A 22,856-nucleotide genomic window follows, 5' to 3' on the forward strand; every position below is an offset into this window, starting at 1 on the left:
CATCTTCCACATCAAGTCTACTTCTGTATTGAGACTTGATAACCAACAAGCTGGGAAACCCTGTTTCAGAAAGATATGCTGTTGGAAATGGAAGAAAAAGGCACAACACAGTCTCAGACAGAACAGGATATGACTGCAAACCCTTGATCCAGAGTTTTGTAACTGGCATTGTAGAGAAATCAGTTTCCGCTGCATCACTGTTGATAAGTTCAATGAACTTTTGTGCTGTCTCAGGAACACCTTCAACTTTGACTGTGAATGGGCTTCTGGCAAGTGCAAGTGGGGTCTCAGATTTCGAAAGTAGGATGAAAGTTCATCTGCAAGCATGTGCAAGTGTTCTTTCAAAAAATTATCATCATAATCCTTTTGTCTGGTTCAATGTCATGCTCCTCAAAGAAAGCAGATAACGTAGGCAACATGTAAATTTTATTTTCATCCAATATTTTTGGCCAAAGCTGAAGTTTCATTTGGAATGATCAAATCTTTTCAGACAAATCAAGGCATGTTGCATTTGGAACTTGCAGTGATCAATTAAACTCATTCAAGATGGCAAAGATATCAACCAAGTAAGCGATTTTCTGCATTCATTTTTATCACAGAAAAGTCTGAACTACAGTCTTGCTTTCTGATTAAAAAACGTTTTGAGTTCATCATGGAACTCAAAAAACACGTTTTAAAACTTTTCCTCTCGACAACCATCTCACTTCAGTGTGAAATAGCAGAGCATTATTTGGCACATCCAATTCATTGCACAGGTGCAAAACAGTCGACTGTTTAAAGTGCTCGCCTTTACAAAATTGACAAAATTTATGGCACTTTTCATTACTTCTTGTAACTCTTGTGACTGCGTCTTCATGGCTAATATTTGCTGATGAATCATACAGTGAGTTCTGATGACTTCTGGTGAATCAATAAGTACCAAACGTTGAAATCCAGATCGACATCCTAGCATAGCTGGAGCACCATCTGTGCAAACACCGCACACCTTTTCCCAAGAGATCTTATGCTCTTTCAGAAATGAACCGACTGTGTCAAATACATCATGTGCAGTAGTTGTCATTCCAAGAAGTTTGCAAAAAAGAAACTCATTTTTAAAGTTGCCATCATTAATACACTTCACATAAACCAGTAACTGAACAGTTTGCAATGTCTATAGATTTATCAATATTTAGCTGGATGCTAAATGTTGGAAGTGGAGCAGATTTAATTTCCTGGATTACCTGATCAAGAATATCAGCAGACATGTCATCTCTTCATCTGCGCAGTGTCCTTAGATAAGGAAATTGCACTCAATTTCCTAACAGATTTGTCTCTGATCATAACTCAAACAATGTCTTTGGCTGCTGGCCACAGTAAATCCTCAGCAATGGTGTGAGGTTTCACGGCTCTGGTGATTCTGAGTGCCACCAAACATGAAGCTTCAACGGCTGCTACGTTTTGTTTGTGGTACTTGCCACCATCAGCTTTGCTTCTAAAATAGTTGGTGTCATTGCTAGCAAAGCGTGGATGCTTGCTATCAAAATGGTGTTTTAGTTTGTTTGGCTTCATAGACTTGGCTGATAGAACATCACAACAAATAACACATTGCATCTTATCACTTGCTGCTATAATGAGGTAAAACCATGCTGTAAAAAATCCTCATTATATTTTATTTCTTAACGTTATTCTCTACATGATCCATTGTCATGGGATGGTTTGCTAATGACAATAATATATAACAATAGCTTTAATAGTACAAAAGATGATACGTGACATAGTTCAGTCAATAGAGTTCATTGAAGTTTCCTATGATTTACCATTCTCTGTGTTTTTTTACATACCTGTTACTATCACAAGGGGGCAGTATTCACATCAACCACAGCTAACTATAAAAAGACCCATAACCCTCTAGATTAAGTTTCCATGGTAGAGATTTTTTTTTTCAATACTTGATGATTTTACAGTACATGATTTTACATTTACCCAGTAATTAGAACTCATGAAGTGTCGTTTTACCTCCAATACTGCTGCTTTCAACACAGTAGCTGCTTTCTACAGAGTAGCTGCTCTTTACACAGTAGCTGTTCTCTACATATGTGGGACTGATCCAGATAAGTACATTATGGCACCAACCCTGTCACATACACCTATATTTGGACGGGGGTGTATGTTATGGTGTTGGCAAGACGATGTCATCATGCCAGGTACTAGTATGTGGGCATATCTGCATGTGGGAAAACCCACCTGGAGACGGATAGAGGGTAGGTGTCTTGGTTCCTAAGACCATCGGAAATATGTGTTTTCCGATGGTCTTAAGTGACCCCTGTGAAAGGGTCGTTCAACCCCCAAAGGGGTCATGACCCACAGGTTGAGAATCACTGGCCTAACATGGCTGATACTTCTTATGGCTATGAAAGCATGTTTTAGTGCAAATTAAACAGCATGTTTTCCTCTCCTTTTAATTTGGTGTATATCTTCCTTTTCTACCTCAAATATACTCTTTGACCAACTTCAGATTGTTCCTATAACCCTTTTCCCTTCTCTTAACTTGATTAAGTATTGCAATGGTTCTCATCCTGTAGGTCACAACCCCTTTGGGGGTCGAATGACCTTTCACAGGGTTCACCCAATTCATAACAGTAGCAAAATTACAGTGATGAAGTAGCAACGGAAATAGTTTTATGGTTGGGGGGGGTGGTCACCACAACCAAAAGGAACTGTTTTAAAGGGTCATGACATTAGGAAGGTTGAGAACCACTGTGTTCGAGGAACATACAGGTGTCCAGAGACAGGCTGTTTGCACAGGAAGGGAGCAGGCAGATGTTGTCTTGGATCTAGGGACGGCTGCTGTGCTGTAAGAATTTAAGTGAGAAAAGAGTAGTGACATGACTAATAGAGGAATGAACAAGAAAATAAGTCCTGGGAACCTTACATGCTAGGGAAATAATTGAGTATTTTAGTGAGTTGTCTTGAGAGTCGGTGAGTTTAAGGAAATGGTTTACTGTAGTAATTATCTCATTTTGTGTCAACTGAAGATATAAAAGTGTAGGGGTGGAGTCTAGCCTGTCAATCAGGTCACAGACTGATGGTGCCTCCTTGTGGGAGTGGCCTTCTCATCAGGAGAGTCCTGGGGAACCTCCGCCTCTCTCCCTTTGCCTTCACCTTCCTATTGACCAGCCAAGCTGAGACCTGTGCCAGCCCTTTGATCCACCATCGTTTGAGCCACAAGACTTTTCACCCACTGGTCTGTGATCGTCCTGCATTTTGCATCATTGTTTGTGGCTGTTTGAGTCTGAAGAGGCATTTATGGACTAGTATCAGACTGATGGACTTGATCTAGTCTGGACTGGAATGTTTTCCCAATATACACATTTTTCTTGATATAAAGTTCTCTCTTACACATATCTGAGTTTCACTAGATTTGTTGCTTTAGTCAAACCTGCCTCATCCATGTACTCAGTGGTAAATTAATGATTATTGAGTGTGTGCCATTTAAGAAAGCGTTCTACCTTATATGGCTACTGTCTTAATGATCAATGCACTCAGTAATAATTGCCTAGCTTACCAATTATTGAGCTATTGTTAGTGTTGTTATTTGGCATCATTGCATTTATTCTGACACCTTGCAACTCCATGTGGCAGAGTAGAACTACCCTGTACTCTTATGGTTCCTTGGCTGTAATCTTGATGAAAGTAGATTATGCCAAATAATTGCAGGTGGGTTCAAATCACCAGCCTTTTGGTTGATAACCAGGCACTTAACTGATGCACTTCCAGGGCTCCTTAGTTGATGAGTATCCCATTACAGAAAAGAAAAGATGTATGTATGTGTTTATACAACACTTTGTCTTAGGGATGTTTTTGATCAACTATTTGGAATTTGATGACCATAATTATGTATTACATTTAAATATTTAGAATAACAGGGTTATTCTAAAGCAGTGGGTCTCAGCCTCCTAATGCCGCGACCCTTTAATACAGTTCCTCATGTTGTGCTGACACCGCAACCCTAAAATGATTTTCGTTGCTACTTCATAACTGTAATGTTGTCACTGTTATGAATCATAATCTAAATATCTGATATGCAGGATGTATTTTCATTGTTACAAATTGAACATAATTAAAGCATAGTGATTAATCACAAAAACAATATGTAATTATATATTGTGAAATATGTATTTCTAATGACAAATAAATGAAATATTGCCTTGAAGCATGGTGAAGCATGGGTAACAGTCTTCACACCAGGTATTCAAATGTGGGCATATCTGCATGTGGGCAGACCTGCCTGGAGACAGATAGAGGAGCAGTGTCTCTGGTTTTAAGACCATCAGAAATATGTGTTTTCCAATGGTCTTAGGTGATCCTTGTGACAGAGTCGTTCGACTCCAAAGGGTTCGCGACCCACAGGTTGAGAACCGCTGTTCTAAAGTGACTCATTCATATGTTCTAACCATATTCTTAAATATCATGTCAGTGGCCTCAGTTGCCTTCTCATGTACAATGGCCTACTCTCAGGTAGATTTCATTTGATGAGACAATAGTTTTTATAGTGATGGGTGGACCAGTAGCATCTGTATCATCTGGGAATTATTAGAAATGGAAATTCTCGGTCTGCTTGCCAAATCTGCTGAGTCAAGACATCTGGGCCTAGGGGTTAACAATGTGTGTTTGAATAAGCCCTCCGGTGACTGAAAGTCTCTGAGAAGTGTTGCAAAAGACAAAATGCCAGCAACGGAATTAAATGCCCTAGAAAATGCCCAGCGCTTAGAAAGAAGACGTTCGAGAGTGCAATTTTAGCTTGAATGGCCAAGGGAAGCCGTGCAAGGAAGAGAGTGTGAGGAAACTGGCTGGGAAAATATCCAGGAGTCGGGGGCTTTGTAGCCACCTCAGTTTATTGCGTGGAGGGGGTTCTGTAGAGATTTTTATTCCTTTAAAATGTGTCAAAAGATTGCCAAAATCTTGGTGTGCGTTCACTAAAACTCCATTGCCCACATTTCACATTCCATCACGGTGTTCCAAATGCCAACTTGTGAATTTTCATCTGTTATACGTTTTAATTTTCCATTGTGAATTATAGCACATATAAAAACATTCGTAAAAGTGTATACAATGTGTATGTACAAAGTAGTCATCATTAACAATAACAGAAATACTAAAATATAAAAGGAACAGACAGGTACCGAACACTGGGTGTAAACATCAACTGCTTTTATTTAAGGATCGTGTAAGGTTCTTTGAGCCCCTAATCTACCTCCCCCCTTTCCTTGTCCTCCAAGGGAACCACTGTGTCAATCACCTCATTGTTAGGAGGATCGAGCCAAATAGAAGCCCCAGGACCTCTGACAAGTTATTAATTTCTCTGTCCATTTGTCTTTTCATGTTTTCAAAGGGAAAATCATACATTCCTGCTTCCCAAGATTCTTCTAAGCATTAAATGAGGTTACCTAGATGGCATCCTTCTAAAAGTACATTGTGTAGCAGCCACTATTCAAATATTTACTGTTTTGTTATTGTTAGACTCAATTTTATGTTTTAGAGACCTTGATACTCCCAACAAGATGGAATTTTCACTTTCTCATTTTACTTTCACAATCTGTGTCTAAGAAAAGATGTGTCAACTAAATCACTACGGCCTTTCACTTCCCAAGATGTTTTAATGCCCATTAAAATGGGCATTTAATAGATAATGCCCATTTATCTCAGACCACGTTATCAGTTACTGGGCATATCATGTGTAATCTTAGAATTAACTTACTGCCTTATTATGTGACATCATTGTATTTGAATACAGTGATACAAGATTTTGACAGGTTTTTCAAACTGTCTTATCTGTGTCTGGGGTTTAGGCTGTCTGCTGGCCATATCAAAGGATATCTCGCTAAGAGCTTGAGAGGATAAGTGTTTAAAAGAGGAGTGGAAGTTGATGGTAAAATCCGGAGAAAGACTATAAAATAAGAAAAGACATAGCCCCACACTACTATCATGTTGTGTTGAAAGGCAAGGGGGAAAAAACTTCACTTGTAAATTTTGTTTTATCTCTGAGTATATTTAAGAAAGAATGAATAATTATAATAACATGCTTTCTGAGAAAAAGAGAGTGCTCTTGTACTCCAGGACATTATTTCAATGTTGTCAAGGCTTTTATTGTTAATATGAATTCATCAAGAAGGGATTTAGTGACTCTGGATTCCATAGTACCTTCTCTTCTTCATTTACCCAGAGAATATTGTCAGCAGTCTGTTGGAATGTGGAGCTCGCATTTGATGTTTAGACATCCCTTATCTCCCACCTTCAAACACTTTGGCTTTGACATTCAGTAAAAATGTCACACCCTATTTAGCTGGTGTTATTCCACTCCCCACCCCCACTACCACCACTACTCATCAACTAGTTTGGTATTCTCTAATGGCTTTTGTTGTGCTGTAATGAAGATAGAAAATGCCAGAAGGGTCTCCTGAGGTGGAAAGGATACAGCAGAGCTCAGAGACCAGCACAGACTAGGAAAAAGGACCCACTCCACACAAAGGTGTCCATTGATCCGCAATGGAAGCCTGTCTTAGAGAGTGTCAGAAGGGGAGGTCTGGAAGGTGGAAGGCACTTGAAAAGCTCACGAGCGGAAGAGGAGCCTCCTCCAGGAAGAGCAGACCATAATGACGTGGACGCAGTCAAGCCCTGGGGCCTCTCCTTCGGTGACGTGACATTGCCCAACATTAAAAGAAGCAACTACAATATGCATTAATAATAGGAACATCGAACGTGTGAAGTATGAATCTAGGAAAATTGAAGGTTGTCCAAAAGGAAATAGAATTTTAAAAAATCAGTAATCTAGTCTTTAGAGAGCTGAAGTATATAGGGTCTACTATTCTAGTGGTGACAAATTGAAGAGAATTAGCATCATATCCATTGTGAAAAGTTTGGAATGATAATTCTACAATACTTAACTGTGCTCATTTGGAGCCTGTACATAGATAGATATTCTAACAGGACAAGGGGCTACTGGGTGGTTTAAAATTAAACAACAACAACAAAAAAAATGCCAAGTCTACAGCAGCAGGACGGGAAGAAGACCCGTGAACAACCTGTGCTAGGCAGCTGACACAACCGTGTTTGCTGAACTTGAAGAAGATCAAAGACCAACAGGCCCCGGTATGGATTTCAGCACAACATAAAGAAACTGAAAATCCACACGACTGAAAGGATGAGCCGCATCGTGGTAAATTAAAGAGAAATGACTGCTGCCGAGAATTCCATTTTACTTGGCTCCACCATCGTTGCTGATGGAATAATAGTTAGAAATATACCCCATTGTGTGAGTCTGCTACCAAAGGCCTCTTTGAAGTGTTGACAAGCAAAAGGGTCTGACCAGTGGATGGATGGATGGATTGTGGTAAGGGTTGTACGAGCTCCCAATAAAATGATTTTTTTAAAAAAGCAAAGATGTCCCTTTGAGGACTAAGGTGCCCCTGACCCAAGTCAGGGTATTTTCAGTCACTTCCTATGTATGTGAAAGTTGAACAATGAACAAGGAAAACCCTGTATAACCCAACTTCGGAGCCTCTAGGCTTCTGGAAATGGAGACCCGTGTCCCATGAGTGTTTCATAAATTCACTTAATAAGTTCATGGCAAGGTACCTGGCACTTGGAGGGGAGAAGTAAAATCTACTCCTTTCCTTTAGTGCTACTCTTAAACAGATTTATATTTTCACTTGCTGAGTCTATTTCAAAAAGATTGCCGGCTTGTAACAGGGCTGTAATGGGGCTGTAATGGGGCTGTAACTGGAGGCAGTTCAAACCTACCAGGTTCTCTTGGGAGTGTGAGGCTTTTAATTCCCTAACGCTGTGAGGTGGACTCAATGGCAGTAGACTTGGCTTTTTTTTTTTTTTTGGTTAAGTCCATTGTATAGAAACACAAGTTTATATTGCTAATCTAATATTTATATTCCTGCAGAGAAATACATTATGAATCTAAGAAAAGATATGAATATTTTAAAGGCACTAGGAAGCATTTTTCTTGGTCTGTTTTAAGATGATAAATCCCACAGCAGAAGAATAAATAGTTGCTGAACATCTAAAAAGATGAATGCCTCTCTTCTCTTTAAATAGATAGGAAAGTTAGTTAAGCATTTCTCATCTCATATTTGATGGGATTGTTTTATATAACCGAATAGCTGCCTCTTCCCCTCTCTTTTTATTCCTTAATAACAAAAACATGGCTTCTGGAGAAACGTGAGTGCAGGATGAATAGTGAGGACTATGCGCTGGATCGGTCTTTCCTCTTCCTTGGTCCTCCTCCCTCCCAACGGACATTGCTTGGCAAGGTTCTGCCCTCTGCTTTTTCGTGCTCTGACTCTGACGTAAAGGACCCCCAGTGAGTGACCTCCACGACAAACCTGTAAAACAGTATACAGCCTGCAGCCTGAAGAGGAACTTTCTTATGAGATCCGCAGCTGGCTCGGCGCAGACATAGGGCAGCAAGGATGTTTTGGAAGAAAGGCATTGCTTGACAAAGAACCCAGTCTCTCGAATGAAGGTTTACACTGGCACTCCTTGATGTTTATAACACCCATTGCCAGGGGCAAAGATCCCCCCCCTCTTTATATTGTTATTTTACTGTTTAAACCCCATTATTGCCTATGTTGAGGTGGCTAAAATGTCCTTGGAGACATTTTATGCATGTCTGTATAATTTTAAAAGCAGAAAAGCAAAAACCCAAAACCCACAAAAGGGCTTTGCCTACCCAGCTGGAAGCGCTTGCTGCTGAAGAGCTGCTCAGATTTCAAGTGAGGAAGTTTGTGCAAATGAATTGAGTCCTTCGAGCAGGATCAAGACTTGTGATCAAAGGGCACACAGACTTGGTAATGCCCCCACAACGTCAATGGTTTCTTTTGGTTATTCTCAGTATTGTTTGTATCAGCAGCAGGGACTCTCAGCTGCAGAAAAGCGAGGGTGGGAATAATGTACAGCCTAGGACGTTGTCACATTGAGTTACATTTTCTTCCTCTGTCTCAGTCTTTTCAATGCAGCCTGCTTTCATTACATTTTCTTTTTGCAAGCCCAGTTAGTAGCTTTCAAAGGAGCACGGTCGATTTGGGGCTGTGCAGGAGCACATGGGTGCTGAATAATATATTGTGAGATGTCCTGATGATGGCAGTTGGATAGTTGCCCCAGGACTGATGACACTTTGAATCACAGGCACTGTAACAGATAGGTTAGGTCTAGTGGCTAGCCGTGGGATGCAAATGAAAACTGCTGATCCTACAGTGATTATTTATTTCTCTGTGATCTTTGATGATATTTCTAATGTTCAAAATTTTTCATGTTGCTCCTACCACTCTAGTCTTCATTATATCTGTAAATACTTATTAAGGAGTCTTTACATTTCCTGCATTTACCTTATATGATTTTAATTAGCATCCTCATTTGACAGCTGAAGCAACTGAGACACGCAGCAGAGCAGAAGGCAGGCTGAGCTGGTAAATAGGTGCTGCTGACACTTGTAAAACAACGATGCTTTACCTGAGAAGTGTACATTTCCAGAAGAAATCTAGTGTTTACAGAGAGTAGAAATTAGTTTCAAGAAATTGAAGAACATTGCTAAAGTTGTTATTGAGAATAATATTGCGAGAATTCTGAATTATGAGATAATTGTTTCTAATATTTTCATGTTCAAAAGTCTTGGGCAGGTTGCTATGCTTGTTTACTTTGCTTTTTTCCATCAACATGTGTTTTAATCACTGTGGAGCATGATCTATTTTATTTACAACAAGTTCCTGGAATCTAATAACCCTAGGCTTAGGCGTTATTTATTAAAATTAAAAGAATCAAACTTGGTAGGTAAAAGTTCTACAATCATTACTTTCACTAATCAGAGCTGGTCATTGGGACCCACAGGACACTACACATGGCTGTTTCTCTTTGGGCTTCCGGTGGATGTTTAAATCATAGCTTCTAAAAAGGGTTCAGAATCAGTTGCCCTTATTACACACCTCATGGTTACACCCTACTCCAGAAAGTAGAAATGAGATGCAAAATGTACCTTTCATACAATAAAGTTGGTTGGTGCCAAATAATTCCAGTCAAATATAATTTTTTAAAGAACTGAAGATGAGGCTCTGACCAATATTAATGATTATAAAGTGTGTTGTATTCAGAATTAGCGTTTTGGAAAAATCTCTTTAAAAGTAACCCTTCCCCAATGTTCAAGTTAAAGTGAATCAGTAAATTAAAAAGACAAATACACATGCCTCACTAAGCTTAACAAATTAAAAAATGGAACATGGATCCATCTAGTCCTCCCCCAGGCTTTTTCATCTGAGCACATTAATTAGAATCACGCTTGCTCATTTGTTGGGGAATGACCGGGTTTTTAAATACCTCCATGCAGTCTGACTACGTTCAATTAAAGCCTGACAGTGAATCAAAGATGCTGACAACTAAAAGAGATTCAGATGGTCCGTTTTATGTTTCAGCTAAAAAAAGAGCAGAGGTCTGCTCCATCCGCCAGTCTCCAAAATCAGGCACCTGGTATTCCCCAGTGGTTACCGGGGTTCTCCTTCACGAGACACATTCATGAGGTCCACAGGACTCTCCTCTGAGTTTTATTCTATCAGACTCATTTCTATTTATGCTGTAGCATAGTATAAGCCGGTGGCATTAAAAAATATTATTACAGGACAAAGCAATGTCCATTAGCTATGAAGAGGAATACTGTTAAAAATGAAAGATAATTCTATATTTCTCATGCTTAACTGATTATTGAATGTATAAAGTACACATACAATAGTTTTACAAAATGCTTTAACATGTAAGTTCTCTTATTCCACTTATAATCCGTTATATGACAGAAAGCATTTTTACATTCATTTTCTTATTTGCTCCATTATAAATTCCTGAGGTGATTAAGATTAGTGGTGTAACATTTTGCTTATAAAGTAGGCTCAATGAGGATAAATGAATTTCTGAAGGGGGCTTACAGAGTAGACTCTAGATTTTTAGGATGAAATTAATTCTGCTGGGGCAACAAAAATGTGCAGTATAACAATTTATTTCAATTTGGAATGGTGTAGTCCCATCAGAGAATTACAATGTCAATCAAGACATTATTAACTTAATAATAAATAATAATACATGTTTAAGCAAATGTATTATTGTCTAAAATACCCAAGAAGTTATTTCAATACTAAGAGAGACTATTATTATAGAGTTAATTTTTATACAGAAAATGTTGAGCGATCAGTTCATCCCACATAAGTAGACTTCTATCTGAATTCAATTCTGGACGCTGAAATAGGAGCCCTTTACAAGTTACTTAAGCTTTTCATCTGAACAATTCATGTCTTTCAGTGTGAATAGTCGGCTTTTCTTTTCTCAAAAGTGTTTTAGATCTTATACTAGTGGCTAAATTAATGATATTGCCAATAGAATTACTCGTGCCTCATGGGGATGATTTGCAATGTTCTCTATTATAAAAGTATGTCTTTAACGTGACCCAGAGACACATATAAACCACACACATATGAATGGATTTGGGGTTCACACTTAATTGTAAACCTAATCTAAAAACAATTCATTCTTATGACATAGCCCCACTTGTTACTGGCTCTCATGAAGAGATCACTGACGCTGGGGGTGCTAATGGCAAAATGCGGTGAAGAAACCAGATGGTGCCCACCTATCCGAAACGATAGCATCGGGATCTTTAAAGGCTTGTCTTCAAACAAGCAGCCAGCCAAGTAAGGTGTCAATTAAGTCCACATGGAAGAAACACAATGCTACACAATCCAAGATTTTAAGTAATAAAATCCAAATGCAGAGGAGAGAATGGTATCAGAGCTTAAATTCTGAACAGCTGGTTTGCAAAAGTCTATGCCTAACAGTGGACGCTCAAAATCCATTTGCAGGGTTCCCCCACTGAGGAACCCTCCGGGGAGTCCCCTGGGACCACAGGGCAGGAATGTGAGTAGCCTTGTGATCAGATGGGGAGCATTGTGAAGTCGATTGTGGCTGATGTCATTGGGATAAAAAGTAACCTCATCATTTGCTCTCCCTTTTGACCCTTTTGAAGTTATTTCATTTTATAATATTTCCTGTTTTCTTATGGATTGAGGTTTTTCTCATTTTGACATTGTTGTTGAGATTTTAGTTGTTTTGTATGATTTTTCTGTATATGAAGTCCAGAATAAATAAATCAATAGAAAAGGCAACTGAATTAATAACTACATAGGGGCATGGCAGGGGGAGTTGGGGAATGAAAAGCAAATATTCTGAAATTGATTTTAGTGATGATTGCACAGCTCTTAATATGATCAAACTATAAAACTGTATGACATGTGAATTATATGCCAGTAAAACTATTAAAAAATATTGTATCAGTCTGATAGATCTCTGAAGTTGATAAATTGAAGATTCATACCTTAAATGTCCAAGATATGCCTTGCCAAATACAAGTTGTATAATGCATAGTATATAGGAAATATTTGATAATATGTTCCCTGGGAGGAAAATAATTGTACATATACAGTCATATATTAACAAATGATCTGTAAAGAACTATAAATAAAAGTATTAGTAGCTGCAGGTCAAACTTATTGTCATCAAGTCATTTGCAGCTAAGATCAACCCTATGAGACCATTTCATTTAGATGACAAACTTTGGTAAAATCTCTGATAAGGACTATGAAGATATGAATGCTAGACATGTGACACATCCATATTTAAGACAAAATAATTAGTGGGTATACATGTATTTGGAATTGGGTTTGGAACTTATTTGACATTACCCTGACCAGCTGCACTTATTAAGAGCAGAATACCAGTGTTTTATGTATAAAATAATGTAGGTTTAATCCCTTATCTCTTTAAAAAAATGCGATTAACATTCAGTGTAAATGTCTGCAGTCTTGATACGAGAGACAGACCTTTGGGTTAAAAAGGTACTTTTATGTCAAGTGTCTGGGTTTTCATTTTCTTTTCGTAGAAGCCTATTTAAATAAAATTATAAGAGAATATTAAAAGTTCCATGCTATAGTAGGAAATTCTCAATGTAACATAATTGTTATTAATAAAATATTACATATCAAGTTGAACTACTGTTTTACTGAGGTGTTAACCGTTTTCCATTCTCTGGCACTAACTTGAGATTTCAGTATTTCACTATTTCACTATAAAATTAACTTGCTAGTCTTTGAGAAAAGACGAGGTGGCAAGCCCAGTGCTAGATCCAGTGAATGGCAAATAAACTTGCCTTGCAGAATGCGCAGCCTTTTCAGACAGACTACAGTCTACTACTGAAAGTGCCCACATTTCATTTTCCTCTTTCTCGGGCTACCATTTGCTGTCTTTCTAAATCCCACCTCAGAAAATACCTCCCTCTCCACTACCTCCTCCATATTCCCGTTGACTCTATCCCGATTCAAGTTCTCTTTAGCTGGATGATTGGATCATTTCTTAACTGGTCTTACTGCTTCCAGCTTCCCACAGGCCCCTGCCCCCAATCTACTGTTTGCACTTTATCAGTGCCGCTCCCTCTATAGAACGGTCAGTGGCTCCCTTGAATTTATGATGCAAATTTTCCAGTTTTTTAGCCTGCCAAATCAAACCCTTCAAAAATCGAGTTAAACCAACCTTTCCAGATACATTGGTCTCACTAACCTATTCTTTATCACAAGCAACTTTGGTTGTCATGAAACTGAAGTACAGATACCAGGAAACGAGGCTGTTTTTCCTGAACTAATCATCCATACACTTTCACATTTTGAAGTATTTTCCAGTGATGTTCTCTCTGCCCTTTCTCTAGTTCTTTGTAATAATACTCTCTACAATCTCCAGTATGTATTTTTAATATCTTCGTAAGAATCCGTCCCTGCCTTAAGAAGCAGGCATGTAAAAGGCAATTGTATTTCACTGTGCTTTCCACTTGTGTTTCTTTTCCGCTGTAGAGAACGGAGGGCCCCGCTAGGTGGGGTCTTACTCAGCTTTTCCCTCGTACTTACCCTCGGACCGAGCAGATAGTAAGTGCTCGAGAATGGTTGGATTGTTGAGTGATGGATCAATAAATGTGGATTGCCTCATTAGTGAAAATCATAAATGCTCATCTTTCTAAAGGCCTTCTTTCTTGGCTGCTTCACCTCTTCCCAGAGTGCGTCTTGTTTTTCTTCACACGATGAAGGGAGTGCGAATTGTCTCTGATGGACAATAGTGGCTCCAATGGCAAAATATTCATACTGAATTTCCTGACTCGATGTGATGCCATTCCTGTTTCAGTATTCTCATCCATATTCATGTGTATGTGTGAAGTATCCTCGGGGAAACAGCCTCTAAATATGATTCTGTTCAACTTGAGAAACGGCAACCGGAGTTCTTGGCAAACAGTCTAGACCATGGATACCAGTTTCTTGCTCAGGGAGTTTTTAAAGCTACTCAGGTTGCAATTGAGTTTTAAACGATCTACTTAAAGGAAGAAAAGGGTAAGAGTCATATTTTTAATGTATTCCCTCAGGTAATTATACCTGTGGATAGTTGCAGCCTCATGCAAAAACAGAGATGAGATCGTAATATTTCACGAAACTAATTATTGAATGGTAAAAGGTGAGGTACTTATTTCCCAACTCGTAATGTGTCTTGAGTTGAGTAGGTTTTTCATTGTTGGAATAACAAGAGGATGAGTCTGAATGTTAATAAACAATGCTATTTTGACCCTGAACTTAACCATGCAGTTAAATGGAAATTCGCATAATACCCTTGCCATCAATTTCCTTCCCCCTGGTCTATCATCTCCCACATGCTGCGCTGTTGATAGGCTTGTCTTGGTAAAGTACAAATCCGTTTACCTAAGCCCTATTTAAAGTCCCTGATAGCTCACCATGTCTTTCAAATATATGTGCCTTTTAAATAACTTCATGTACTAAGTTCCTTATATCTTGACTCCAGCTCTATTTTAGCTCAACTTACACTGATTTTCCTTTCTTTGCAGGCAATAATTTATTATTTCCATATTGCTGATTTCCATATGAGTGATCCCTTTAGGTGTTCATGATACATGGAGGAATAAAATGTAGAGAATGAGGGTGTCTTAAATACAGGCTTTGCTGTCCAAATTCTGATTTGATGAAACCCTTGGCAAAATTCAACATATTGAAGGGCTTGCCACACATCAGTTATAAAAGAGAGGAAATAATAGTAATCCAGAGGATTATTTTAATATTTCTGAAATAATGTGTAGAAAATAGCTATGCATACCTGAGATGGATTGGGAACTCAAATGAGAAGCCAATGAATGACCTAGCATTGATTATCTCCTTGGATCTTCATAAGAGCCATGTGGATTAAGAGACGTGGTTATTACCCTAATGTTACAAAGAAAATGAACTTGGACATGATTGATTAGCTCACTCAAATTCATAAATTAATAAGAATTCAATTGGATTCAGTGTCATCAAATTCAATTGCAAAGTTTATTCTTAACTACTCTACAACTTTATAAATCTATAATAAATATACTATAATATGCATAATAACTTGTGGAGTAGGACCTGGAAAGTTGTATCAGCATGAAAGAGGGGACAGAAAGGAGGCTTCTGCAGCTATAGGACTACGTTTTTGAAAGATTTTTTTTAGTGATTAATAATTTGAAAATGTAGTCTCTCAGTGCCTCTTCTGATTAATAATTTCCTTGAGTAATGAATAATAATCGAGGTTATCTTAAGGAATGTAGCATATGGTTCCAGTGAAGGTTTTGAGGATATGGAAGTTGAGATAAAAGAATATTTTTTTGAGTACATGTGGAAAACATATACTTTCAAGCAATAGCTTGGAAGAAGTAAAACATAACAAACATATAGGTGTGCTATTTGTTTGAATTTTGACTATACTTTGTATAATTTATTAATTCTGAAAAGTTGAATTGGATATCCTCTAAGCATACTATTTAGCATTTTTAACCATAAAATCAGTATATAAGAACAAAAGGAGAGTCATCATCCTAAAACTCCCATGACTCACACTAATTTTCAATTTCAAACAAATGAGATTTTTTAAATCCTAAAAATATAATTCTTAAATTTCCTCAACAAAGATAATAGCTGAAGAGTTTCCTTCATCATTTTGTGAAGTCCGTTAGCTTTGGTGCAGCAATGATGTATAAACATTTTTCGTATTGAGCTTCCCCTATCCCCTGAACTCCGAATTTTATATTTGCTAGCATATTTTAATGTATTTTGAATAATTCATTAAATACTCTAAATTATGCAAGGTTAGAATCAGTGTGGTCAATAAGTTTGTTTTTTGTTTTTTACTGGGTACTTCTTTAACACACACAGAAAAATGTAGAAACTTTCAAATTTAGCGTTATAAACTATGAATCAAATTCACTTTATAATATTGATAGAAATTCGCAAGGTCAATGATAAAAATAAAACATCAACAAAGCTTGCTGGCATACAACTCGGGACGACTTTTAACTAGCAATCATAAAGTAATGTGGATTCTTTGCTCCTTCCTTGTGTTTCTTCCCTCTAGACTCTTTTTCGTTTAATATGTAGCCCTTAACACAGGCTCTGGTCTATGCTACTTGCTTAAAAAGCAAATGGGGGAACGAGAAAAAGAAACCCAAAGAGGGAGAGAAGGAAGGAGTGGAAGACAAAGAAAAGAATGAGTAATCTCTCAACTCATATATTTGATATAAGAACAAAGAGCAAGGCAATTCTTTCTGTAGCTTTCACTCTGCCCATTCTACCCACTTCAGTTAAGTATTATATAATGCCAGATCATTCTCTGTCCTTCCTGTTTCCTCTGTCTTTTTTCCTTTGCTACATCATCTTAAATTCCACATCCCTAAAAGGAGATTCACATCATATGTCCCCAAAAGGAATACATTTTGAAGAATTTTTTTTTATGATGTTAACACCACCACCACCACCCCCCCACCACCACCAAAGAACATTGATTTCCGTGTAAACCAACCCATGGTACTACTTTGCAACTTTATCAAATGGATTCTGGAACCATCCAGGAAAATTGCAGGGCAAAGGCCAATTGTGGATCATGGAAACTCTACCTTGAACTGAGTATAAAAGAATAATCTTAAGGCTGTGCAGTAAATTATATCCAGCAACATTTAAGAACCTGGAGACAGATTGTACAAGTCCTGTTAAAAATCTGCTAGTGGTAGAAAGTGGGACTGAAGTAATGTTGGCAGTAGCCAGTTCAGGAGAAAAAGAAGAAGCCCAAGGGATGTGCAGTGGAGCTGGCACATGCTGTTCTCCCCTACTTTCGGCAATCTCGTCTTTTTTCAACAACCCCCCACAGGGACACAGTTTGTGGAGGAGAAAGTAGCTGTGGGAATGTTTGAGTTTTATCCTTGCACTAAAGCTTTTGGTCACTAAGAAAGACATGGCTAAGCACTGGGTAAAATGGACTTTAAGAATTTTGTAAAGGACATTTTCTTATGAAATAGGATTTTCACATTAAGAGAAAATTGTATAAAATAATTCCGTATTATATGACATTTATAGGTCTTAAGTATGAATTCAATTGTTAAGTCACATGAATGATTTAGATTTATTTTTTAATGTTATGCTTTTAATTTTTAAAGATTATATTTCAATTAGTTTTGTTGGTATATAGATAACAACTTCATAACTAAGTAATAATAGATCTATATTTTTAGAAGTCTACAAATATAATAAACTATTTGAAGATCACAGTAGTGATTTTTCTATTTTTAAGCATCCATTGTTAATTATAAACCTGAAATCTGAGAATCTATATATTGTTTACATTTAATATATACCAGAATATATATATATATTTTTTTTAAACTGCCCTCCTAAATCTGGTTGAGCTGAAGCATTACATCTGAGCTTATGTCTGAATCTTGTCATTTTTCATAGGATTTCAAAATTTTCTCAGAAAGAGATCAATGTTATAGATTAGCTTCATGAAGGTCTACCACCCGAGACCAAATGCAGACATCTACTTTCCTTTCCTGTTGAGCTCAATGTTGTAGTGATCTTACTTCACCGAATAGAATACGTATACAGTAAAACATTACCAAGCACAAGAACAATTTCCTTAGAAGAACTTAACAAGACTGAGCTGGCTTGCACTTTCCACAGCGGATATGTCCGCAGGAGCTGATTTTCTTTTAGTAGATCTCGTGGGCAGGGCCAGTAAGAAGCCCATCTTCTCACATGGAACTCGAGAGAGAAAAAATAAAGTTGTAAAGGAATTAAAGAATGGGTTTTGCCAAAGGAAAAATCAAAAAGGATCATGACAAGGTTAAAGAAAAATGTTTCATTTACTTCCAAAACTGAGAACTCCAGGCTCATCACAGTAAACGTGAAGTTTAAAGAAAAGCTCCCACTCTTAGGCATCTTATGAGTCTGCTGGAAATTGAAACATACACAGGACAAAACAGTAAAATTGGACCGACCCTGGTATGCACGATAGCCAATGGAAGGGCACCCTTTGAACTGTACATGCTCCATAAACATTTGTGGTATGGAATAAACTAAGTTTAGGGGCAGGAAGTATTTTGGTTCATTTGTGTTCTCTAGTGAATATACTTAGTAATTTTTAAGTAATTGAGTTAATAACTACCTTTTAGATGAATTTTTACTAATAGAAGGGATTAATATCTACAATATTTAAAAGTCCAATTCCTTTTTAGAGTATGACTCAGGGTCTTTGCTTCATCTATTTACTCTGCCTGGCATGCTCTTCCCCCAGATAGCTGTATGCCTGACTTTCTCATATCATGCTGTTCTCTGATAAAACACTACTTTATCAGAGAACACTCCTCTGACTAAGGTAAAATTAGCCCTGTTCCACACACCCCCCTCCGTCATCCACACCCTTTCCCTCTTCTTTAAGCATCTTACTGGGAGCCTTGATGGTGATGTGATGATTGATGTTAGTGTTAGGCTTCTCACTTCAAGATCAGCAGTTCAAACCACCAGCTACTCCCATGGGAGAAAGACGAGGCTTTCTACTCTTGAAAAGAGTTACAGTCTCAGAAACTCACGGAGGGCATTCCTTTCTGTCCTAGAGGCTCACTATGGGTCAGAATAGACTTGATAGCAATGAGTTTGGTTTCTTGAAGCACTCTTTGTTGGTCTATGTTTAATCGTTTAACTTCTCTCTCTCTGCTTGAATTTAAGGGCTAAGAGAATAGAGCTGTGTCTTGTTTTGTTCACCCATAGGTAATGTGTGCCTAGAATTGTACCTGGGAAGTCTTGATGATGCGACTATTAAGCACCATTGTATCATAAATTCCTAGGATAGTGCCCGCACATTGGGACTTAAGTGTACCTCAGCCCTGGTGGTGTAGTGAGAAATTTGTTGGCCTGATAAGATCAAGGGTAAGTAGTCTAAAACCACTAGTGATTCTGTAGGCAAAGAGGCTTTCTACTCTCATAAAAAGTCACATTGTCAGAAAAACACAGCGGCAGCTCTGATAGGGTCTTATAGGGTCACTGTGTGTTGGCATCAACTCAGTGGCTATTAGATTAGTTTTTTTGTGTTTCATTTGGTTTTGTTTATTAAGCAATGAGTATGTTCCTGGGGAGTCTTGGTGATGCACCAGTTAAATATATCGATGCTTGTTGAAAGGTTGTTGGTTCAAACCCAAACAACGGTCCTGTAGGAGAAAGACCTGGTAATCAACTCCCACAAACATTCTAGCTTAGAAAATCCTAAAGAGCAGTTCTAGTTGATCTCATGGGTCTCTGTAAAAGAGAATGCATTCCATAGGGCCTAACAAAAGGAAAACACAATAAATAAATAGTTACTTGATCAATCAATGATGAAAACATTTGTGTAAGATTCTGTATATTATCTACATGTTCTCACAAGTATGTTAATCATTTTCAACAATGACTAAAGTACTAGTTTTCTTGAGAAACGCGACGATCACAGTCGTGCCTTACTCTCCATCGCTGCCTTTCAGATCGCTCGGTCTCTCCAGCTCACTCTGATGCTTTCCGTAGTTCACGTCTTCAGCTGGGTCTCCTTCAGCTTTTACTGCCTCCGCCTTACGTACCATGATTTTCTTTTAGTCCTGAGAAGTCCTTCAAACGGCAATAAGTTTTATACAAACAGGAAAATAAGAAATGAAAATAGGACCAGAAAAAATAAACATTAAAGACAATATTTTACCTACCAAAAGACTTTCAATTACCTTCACTTCTCATGCTCTGGAGAAAAATATCTAGACTTAGATAGGAGCTTTTTTTGCCCTGCTGACTTCTCCTGTGAACTTGCTAACAGTCTGTGTTTGGCGGTAATCTTGTTTTCCTTGGCATCAAATGCTGTGCAACATACTGTTAGCTGCAAGCTGTGATATAGAAATGTACTATTAAAAATAAAAGAGGGAGTGAAAGCAGAATTGATTCTACAAGGATGTGAAGGAAGTTAGGATTTCCAAAATGCTTTCCAAAGACAGTGCTTATTTTCAAGGAAGTATGCTATGTTTCCCAGGAATAAATTCAAGGATCTTTGTTTTGCCTAACCTTTTATCTTGAGCTGAGAATGCAAGATAGCTATCCCCCTTTTTTGAGAACTGCTTCACACAGATGGAAGTGTTTTGTTTACCATCGGCAGGTACGACATTAGTGACCTTTATCACCCCAGGCCTCCTCTTCTGATGCTTACGACATTGTCGTTACCCAGAAGAGTAATCATAGTTAAACGGTCAGAAGAGTTTTAAGACAAAAAACATATAAACAGACAAACAACTTTTTACTTCCTGAAAGAAGTACCCTATACTTTGTGTCAACTAGAATATTTGAATTTCTTATTCTTAATTCACAGCTTTAGGTTTTGTTTGTGTATACCTCTGTTTTTCTCGCCTGATATCACAGGCAGCCTCCTCTAAAGAGGACTGTGTATCGTGTTAAGACATTTTCTGACTCACTCCTAGAAATCCTTAGGTGTCGTGTTCCTATTCGTTCATCTTGGAAGTTTAGACTACCTGAGATAAACTACCAAAAACCCCTAATAATTTCACCTTAACTATGTTGTACCACTATTACCTGTTGCTTACAATCCATTTGGATCGTTTATCTAGTCCCATAAGGTCTAGTACACCCTGGTGGTGTACTGGCTAAAGTGCATAGATGAGAACCGAAAGGTAGTGGTTCTAATCCACCACCCACTCAATGGCAGCTTCTTTCCATAAAGATTTATAGTGTTGGAACTCTAGGGGACACTGCTACTCTGTCCTCAAGGGTTGCAAATGGAATCAATGACAGTGTGTTGGGTTTGCTAAATTTATGATATCAAAGGATTAACTTTATTTTGTTCATCTGGATTTTAACACTATTCATAGCTGTTATATTCAAAGGATGTTTTGATGTTCTCATTGATATATGATCAGATGGTGTGGAGGCCTTATCTGATTGCCTCTGGCTATATGAAGGAAAAAAGAATCCAATGCCTCGTCTGCCTGTGGATGATCCTATGAAGCCATGTCTCCAACCTCCAACATCCTTTACCCTGCTCTGACACCACCCATTCCTCTAGCCACACTCGGTTTCCCTGCTGGATTAGGTCATGGGTTACAACGGCACACAGAACTCATAGACAACTCAAAATTATAGAGGTTTATAGGGAAGTCAATGGGTTATATCAAGTCAGGTTAAGAAAATATCAAGAATACAGCCCTTCTGTCTACACCCAGCCTCAGTCTTGCCAGTCTGTGTCTCTGGCCCCCAGACTCAGCCATACCCCAGGCTTCCATAAAGGTTACAAGGTTCCTTCAGTGCTGATAAATGCCTGAAAAGTTTTCTGCAAGCCAGTCAGCCTCATGCCCAAAAGCACTAGGCGTTACTCACCCAGTGCACTCAGGGTCGACTCCTCTGCTCTGTCCTGATGCTGTGGCTTCTGCTGCCTCCTCTACTTTCACCACTGCAGGGAGGGAGCTCGCACAAACTCTGCTGGTAGCTCTTGTTTCTTAATGATCAGGGGATTCCTGCCCTGACTTCGGAAACCTCTCATTTTATACTCGGTGGAATGGCAAAACTGACCAATCCCATCCTTTGGAGTCCTCTACATCTTATTTTCATGGTTCAATCCATTCATTTGGCGATAATTACTGACCGGATAAAAGAGAGCTCTAGTAAGTTACTCCACTTTTTTGCACCATTACGTCCATATCATCTTTAACCTAACATGGAACTTCATAGACTTCTTTTGAAAACTCTCTTTTGTTTAACTAGCCTACTCAATATTTTTTATTTGTCCTAATCATCGGTCCACAGAGTGGGAATAGGATTGGCTTCTGAACTTCCAGAAAGTCCAGTCCTGCTTTAGAATGAGTGCGTATCAGTACCTTGATATCAGATGGCATGCTGGAAATATTCTGCACCTGTCATTCGCTGGTCCATGATCTAAGGTCAGTGGTCTTAGCACTATATAATACATTCTGTGTGCAAATAAGTTAAAAAAAACTTTTTTAAAACATGAGCTATCAAGCACTTCTCCGCTCCCTCACCTCTACTCTATCTGTACGTAGGTCAAGTGTACTCTCATCACGGAGAAGAATATACGTAGATCCCAACCTACAACACAATTTATGTTACAAGTAAATGTACTTACAGTGGTGTGCTCTAGTTTTGTTTTTGTACCTCTTATCCTTATATGCACGCTCCCTGGTGGCCTACTGGTTACAAGGTGGGCTGCTCATGAGGTTGGCAGTACAAAACCATGAGATAGATTTTCTATTCACATAAAAAATTACAGTCTCAGAAATTCACAGGGTAAGTGAGCTCCAGGGTCACTAGGAGTAAAATCGACTTGATGACCATGTTTGATTTTTGGTTATCCTTATGTGCTGTACAATGTTATAATACATACTTTTTTGGATATCATTCTCAGTG

General features: G+C 38.3%; 1 protein-coding gene and 1 pseudogene across 2 annotated transcripts in view; one reads left to right on the forward strand and one right to left on the reverse strand.

Moving 5' to 3' along the window:
- Nucleotides 1-20,023, reverse strand: part of LOC105979600 — a 33,643-nt pseudogene extending 13,620 nt beyond the window's left edge.
- Nucleotides 1-22,856, forward strand: part of PDE3A (phosphodiesterase 3A) — a 330,465-nt gene that overhangs the window by 171,053 nt on the left and 136,556 nt on the right. The gene's annotated exons all lie outside the window — the stretch shown is intronic.

Source organism: Echinops telfairi, unplaced genomic scaffold, assembly GCF_000313985.2.
Source record: "Echinops telfairi isolate 266 unplaced genomic scaffold, ASM31398v2 ScPeMD7_21;HRSCAF=78, whole genome shotgun sequence".
NCBI classification, from domain to species: domain Eukaryota; kingdom Metazoa; phylum Chordata; class Mammalia; order Afrosoricida; family Tenrecidae; genus Echinops; species Echinops telfairi.